The following is a 7,519-nucleotide window of genomic DNA, read 5'->3' on the forward strand; positions in this document are numbered from 1 at the left end:
TTTTCCATCATATAACAGGAATAATTGCATCCAGTTTGAAAGTGATGGTCATTTCTACGTTCCGGGCAACCTAGGCTTCACTCTAGGGCGTTGCTCCAATAGATCGAATAGTTAGTGCCTTAGAAGTCTACGCCAGATGCATAAAATACAATATAACTACATCAGTTTTTCTATCGTATAAAACGAATAATTGCAACCAGTATGAAGGTTAACGTCATTTCTACATTCCGGGCAACCTAGGCTTCACCCTAGGGCGTTGCTCCAACAGATTGAATAGTTAGGGCCTTAGAAGTCAACGCCAGAAGCATAAAATACAATAAAGATGCAAAAGTTTTTCCATCGTATAACAGGAATAACTGCAAACAGTATGAAAGTACTGGTCATTTCTACGTTCCGGGTAACCTTGGTTTCACTCTAGGGCGGTGCTCCACCAGATCGAATAGCTAGGGACTTAGAATACAACGCCATAAGAATAAAATACAATATAAGTACAACAGTTTTTCCATCGTACAAAACGAATAATTGCAACCAGTGTGAAAGTTATGGTCATTTCTACTTTCCGGGCAACCTAGGCTTCACCCTAGGGCGTCGCTCCAACAGATTGAATAGTTAGGAGCTTAGAAGTCAATGCCCGAAGCATAAAATGCAATAAAAATACAACAGTTTTTCCATCATATAACAGGAATATTTGCAAACAGATTGAAAGTGATGGTCATTTCTACGTTCCGGGCAACCTAGGCTTCACTCTAGGGCGCTTTTCCACCAGATCGAACAGTTAGGGCCTAAGAAGTCAACGCCAGAAGCATAAATTACAATATAAATGTAACAGCTTTTCCATCGTATAAAACGAATGATAGCAACCAGTGTGAAAGTTATGGTCATTTCTACGTTCCGGCAACCTAGGCTTCACTCTATGGCGTTGCTCCACCAGATCGATTAGTTAGGGCCTTAGAAGTCAACGCCCGAAGCATAAAATACAAAATAAGTAAAACAGTTTTTCCATCGTATAAAACGAATAATTGCTACCAGTGTGACAGTTATGGACATTTCTACGTTCCGTGCAACCTGGGCTTTACCCTATGGCGTTGTTCCACCAGATGGAATAGTCAGGGCCTAAGAATTCAACGCCAGAAGCATAAAATACGATATAAATACAACAGCTTTTCCATCGTATAAAACGAATAATTGCAACCAGTGTGGAAGTTATGGTCATTTCTACGTTCCGGGCAACCTAGGCTTCACTCTAGGGCGGTGCTCCACCAGATCAAATAGTTGGGGCCTAAGAAGTCAACGCCAGAAGCATAAAATACAACATAAATACAACAGATTTTCCATCGTATATAATGTATATTTGCAAAGAGTGTGAAAGTAATGGCCATTTCTACGTACCGGCCAACCTGGGCTCCACTCTAGGGCGTTGCTCCACCAAACCGAATAGCTAGGACCTTAGAAGTCAACGCCAGAAGCATAAAATACAATAAAGATGCAAAAGTTTTTCCATCGTATAACAGGAATAACTGCAAACAGTATGAAAGTACTGGTCATTTCTACGTTCCGGGTAACCTTGGTTTCACTCTAGGGCGTTGGTCCACCAGACCGAATAGATAGGGCCCTAGAAAGCAACGCCAGAAGCATAAAATACAATATAAATGCAACAGTTGTTCCATCGTGTAACAGGAATAATTGCAACCAGTGTGAACGATATGGTCATTTCTACGGTCCGAGCAACCTAGGATTCACCATAGGGCGTTGGTCCACCAGATCCAATAGTTAGGGCCTAAGAGGTCAGCGACAGTAGCACCAAATACAATATAAATATAACAGTTTTTCCATCGTATAAAACGAATAATTGCAACCAGTCCGATGGTAATGGTCATTTCTACGTGCCGGGCAACCTAGGCTTCACTATAGGGCGTTGCTCCACCAGACCGAATAGTTAGACCCTTAGAAGTCAACGCCGGAAGCATAAAATACAACATAAATACAACAGCTCTTCCATCGCATATAATGTATATTTGCAAACAGTGTGAAAGTAATAGTCATTTCTACGATCCGCGCAACCTAGGCTTCACTCTCGGGCGTAGCTCCACCACTTCGAATAGCTCCGGCCTTAGAAGTCAACGCCTGTAGCATAAAATACAATAAAGGTACAACAGCTTTTCCATCGTATACCAGGAATAATTGTAACCAGTGTGAAAGTTATGGTGATTTCTACGTTCCGTGCAATCTAGGCTTCACTCTAGGGCGTTGCTCCACCAGATCGAATAGCTAGGGCCTAAGAAGTCAACGCCAGAAGCATAAAATACAATATAGATACAACGGTTTTTCCATCGTATATAATATATATTTGCAAACTGTGTGAAAGTAACGGTCGTTTCTTCGTTCCGGGCAACCTAGGCTTCACTCTAGGGCGTAGCTCCGCCACATCGAATAGCTCCGGCCTTAGAAGTCAACGCCTGAAGCATAAAATACAATAAAGGTACAACAGCTTTTCCATCGTATACCAGGAATAATTGTAACCAGTGTAAAAGTTATGGTCATTTCTCCTTTCCGGGCAACCTAGGCTTCACTGTAGGGCGTTGCTCCACTAGATCGAATAGCTAGGGCCTTAGAAGTCAACGCCAGAAGCATAAAATACAATATAGATACAACGGTTTTTCCATCGTATATAATATATATTTGCAAACAGTGTGAAAGTAACGGTCGTTTCTTCGTTCCGGGCAACCTAGGCTTCACTCTAGGGCGTAGCTCCGCCACATCGAATAGCTCCGGCCTTAGAAGTCAACGCCTGAAGCATAAAATACAATAATGGTACAACAGCTTTTCCATCGTATACCAGGAATAATTGTAACCAGTGTGAAAGTTATGGTGATTGCTACGTTCCGTGCAATCTAGGCTTCACTCTAGGGCGTTGCTCCACCAGATCGAATAGCTAGGGCCTAAGAAGTCAACGCCAGAAGCATAAAATACAATATAGATACAACGGTTTTTCCATCGTATATAATATATATTTGCAAACAGTGTGAAAGTAACGGTCGTTTCTTCGTTCCGGGCAACCTAGGCTTCACTCTAGGGCGTAGCTCCACCACATCGAATAGCTCCGGCCTTAGAAGTCAACGCCTGAAGCATAAAATACAATAAAGGTACAACAGCTTTTCCATCGTGTATCAGAAGTAATTGCAACCAGTGTGAAAGTAATGGCCATTTCTACTTTCCGGGCAACCTAGGCGTCACTCTAGGGCGTTGCTCCACCACATCTAATAACTGCGGCCTTAGAAGTCAACGCCAGGAGCATAAAATACAATATAAATACAACAGCTTTGCCATCGTATAAAATGAATAATTGCAAACAGTGTGAAAGTAAGGGTCATTTCTACGTTCCGAGCAACCTAGGTTTCACTCTAGGGCGTTGCTCCACCAGATCGAATAGCCAGGGCCTTAGAAGTCAACGCCAGAAGCATAAAATACGATAAAGATGCAACAGTTTTTCCATTGTATAAAACGAATAATTGCAACCAGTGTGAAAGTTATGGTCATTTCTTCATTCCGTGCAACCTAGGCTTCACTCTAAGGCGTTGCTCCAACAGATCGAATAGTTAGGGCATTAGAAGTCAACGCCAGAAGCATAAAATGCAATGAAGATGCAACAGTTTTTCCATCGTATAGCACGGCTAATTGCAACCTGTGTGAGTGTTATGGTCATTTCTACGTTCCGGGCAACCTAGGCTTCACTGTAGGGCGTTGCTCCACCAGATCGAATAGTTAGGGCCTTAGAAGTCAACGCCAGAAGCATTAAATACAATGAAGATGAAACAGTTGTTCCATCGTATACCAGGAATAATTGCAACCAGTGTGAAGGTAATGGTATGTTCTACGTTCCGGGCAACCTAGGCTTCACTCTAGGGCGGTGCTCCACCAGATAAAATAGTTATGGCCTAAGAAGTCAACGCCAGAAGCATAAAATACAATATAAATACAACAGCTTTTCCATCGTATATAATGTATATTTGCAAACAGTGTGAAAGTAATGGTCATTTCTACGTTTCGGGCAACCCAGGCTTCACTCTACGGCGTTGCTCCACGAGATCGAATAATTAAGGACTTAGAATTCAACGCCAGAAGAATAAAATACAATTAAAATGCCACAGTTTTTCCATCGTATAACAGGAATAACTGCAACCAGTGTGAAAGTAATGGTCATTTCACCGTTCCGGGCAACATAGGCTTCACACTAGGGCGTTGCTCCAGCAGATCGAATAGCCAGAATCTTTGAAGTCAACGCCCGAAACATAAAATACAATATATATACAACAGTTTTTCCATCGTATAAAACGAATTATAGCAACCAGTGTGAAAGTGATGGTCATTTCTACGATACGGGCAACCTAGGCTTCACTCTAGGGCGGTGCTCCACCAGATCAAATAGTTGGGGCCTTAGAAGTCAACGCCGGAAGCATAAGATACAATATAAATACAACAGTTTTTCCATCGTATAACAGGTATAATTGCGGCCAGTGTGGAAGTTATGGTCATTTCTACGTTCCGGGCAACCTAGGTTTCACTCTAGGTCGTTGCTCCACCAGATCGAATAGATAGGGCCTAAGAAGTCAACGACAGAAGCATAAAATACGATATAAATACAACAGCTGTTCCATCGTATATAATGTATATTTGCAAACAGTGTGAAAGTAATGGTCATATCCACGTTCCGAGCAACCTAGGCTTCACTCTAGGGCGTTGCTCCACCGGATCGAATAATTAGGGCCTTAGAAGTCAGCGCCAGAAGCATAAAATACAATATAAACACAACGGCTTTTACGTCGTATAGAAGGAATAATTGCAACCAGTGTTAAAGTTGTGGTCATTTCTACGCTCCGAGCAACCTAGGATTCACTCTAGGGCGTTGGTCCACCAGACCGAATAGTTAGGGCCTTAGAAAGCAACGCCAGAAGCATAAAATACAATATAAATACAACAGTTGTTCCATCGTGTAACAGGAATAATTGCAACCAGTGTGAACGATATGGTCATTTCTACGGTCCGGGCAACCTAGGATTCACTCTAGGGCGTTGGTCCACCAGATCCAATAGTTAGGGCCTAAGAGGTCAACGACAGTAGCACCAAATACAGAATAAATATAACAGTTTTTCCATCGTATAAAACGAATAATTGCAACCAGTCCGAAAGTAATGGTCATTTCTACGTGACGGGCAACCTAGGCTTCACTCTAGGGCGTTGCTCCACAAGACCGAATAGTTAGGCCCTTAGAAGTCAACGCCGGAGGCATAAAATACAACATAAATACAACAGCTCTTCCATCGCATATAATGTATATTTGCAAACAGTGTGAAAGTAATAGTCATTTCTACGATCCGCGCAACCTATGCTTCACTCTCGGGCGTAGCTCCACCACTTCGAATAGCTCCGGCCTTAGAAGTCAACGCCTGAAGCATAAAATACAATAAAGGTACAACAGCTTTTCCATCGTATACCAGGAATAATTGCAACCAGTGTGAAAGTTATGGTGATTTCTACGTTCCGTGCAATCTAGGCTTCACTCTAGGGCGGTGCTCCACCAGATCAAATAGTTGGGGCCTAAGAAGTCAACGCCAGAAGCATAAAATACAACATAAATACAACAGATTTTCCATCGTATATAATGTATATTTGCAAAGAGTGTGAAAGTAATGGTCATTTCTACGTACCGGGCAACCTGGGCTCCACTCTAGGGCGTTGCTCCACCAAACCGGATAGCTAGGACCTTAGAAGTCAACGCCAGAAGCATAAAATACAATAAAGATGCAAAAGTCTTTCCAACGTATAACAGGAATAACTGCAAACAGTATGAAAGTACTGGTCATTTCTACGTTCCGGGTAACCTTGGTTTCACTCTAGGGCGTTGCTCCACCATATCGAATAGCAAGGGACTTAGAATACAACGCCATAAGAATAAAATACAGTATAAGTACAACAGTTTTTCCATCGTATAAAATGAATAATTGCAACCAGTGAGAAAGTTATGGTCATTTCTACATTCCGAGCAACCTAGGCTTCACTCTAGGGCGTTGCTCCACCTGATCGAATAGTTAGGGCCTTAGAAGTCAACGCCAGAAGCATAAAATACAATAAAGATGCAACAGTTTTTCCATCGTATAACAGGAATAACTGCAAACAGTGAGAAAGTACTGGTCATTTCTACGTTCCGGGTAACCTAGGTTTCACTCTAGGGCGTTGCTCCACCACATCGAATGGTTAGGGCCTTAGAAGACAACGCCCGAAGCATAAAATACAAAATAAATAGAACAGTTTTTCCATCGTATAACAGGAATAATTGCAAACAGTGTGAAAGTGATGGTCATTTCTACGTTCCGGGCAACCTAGACTTCACTCTAGGGCGCTGGTCCACCAGATCCAATAGATAGGGCTTAAGAAGTCAACGCCAGATGCATAAAATACGATATAAATACAACAGCTTTTCCATCGTATATAATGTATATTTGCAAACAGTGTGAAAGTAATGGTCATTTCCACGTTCCGAGCAACCTAGGCCTCACTCTAGGGCGTTGCTCCACCAGATCGAATAGTTAGGGTCTTAGAAGTCAGCGCCAGAAGCATAAAATACAATATAAACACAACGGCTTTTACGTCGTATAGAAGGAATAATTGCAACCAGTGTTAAAGTTGTGGTCATTTCTACGTTCCGAGCAACCTATGATTCACTCTAGGGCGTTGGTCCACCAGACCGAATAGTTAGGGCCTTAGAAAGCAACGCCAGAAGCATAAAATACAATATAAATACAACAGTTGTTCCATCGTGTAACAGGAATAATTGCAACCAGTGTGAACGATATGGTCATTTCTACGGTCCGGGCAACCTAGGATTCACTCTAGGGCGTTGGTCCACCAGATCCACTAGTTAGGGCCTAAGAGGTCAACGACAGTAGCACCAAATACAGAATAAATATAACAGTTTTTCCATCGTATAAAACGAATAATTGCAACCAGTCCGAAAGTAATGGTCATTTCTACGTGCCGGGCAACCTAGGCTTCACTCTAGGGCGTTGCTCCACCAGACCGAATAGTTAGGCCCTTAGAAGTCAACGCCGGAAGCATAAAATACAACATAAATACAACAGCTTTTCCATCGCATATAATGTATATTTGCAAACAGTGTGAAAGTAATAGTCATTTCTACGATCCGCGCAACCTAGGCTCCACTCTCGGGCGTAGCTCCACCACTTCGAATAGCTCCGGCCTTAGAAGTCAACGCCTGAAGCATAAAATACAATATAAATACAACGGTTTTTCCATCGTATATAATGTATATTTGCAAACAGTGTGAAAGTAACGGTCGTTTCTACGTTCCGGGCAACCTAGGCTTCACTCTAGAGCGTAGCTCGACCACACCGAATAGCTCCGGCCTTAGAAGTCAACGCCTGAAGCATAAAATACAATAAAGGTACAACAGCTTTTCCATCGTGTATCAGAAGTAATTGCAACCAGTGTGAAAGTAATGGCC

Source organism: Calliopsis andreniformis, unplaced genomic scaffold (genome assembly GCF_051401765.1).
Source record: "Calliopsis andreniformis isolate RMS-2024a unplaced genomic scaffold, iyCalAndr_principal scaffold0015, whole genome shotgun sequence".
Classification (NCBI taxonomy): domain Eukaryota; kingdom Metazoa; phylum Arthropoda; class Insecta; order Hymenoptera; family Andrenidae; genus Calliopsis; species Calliopsis andreniformis.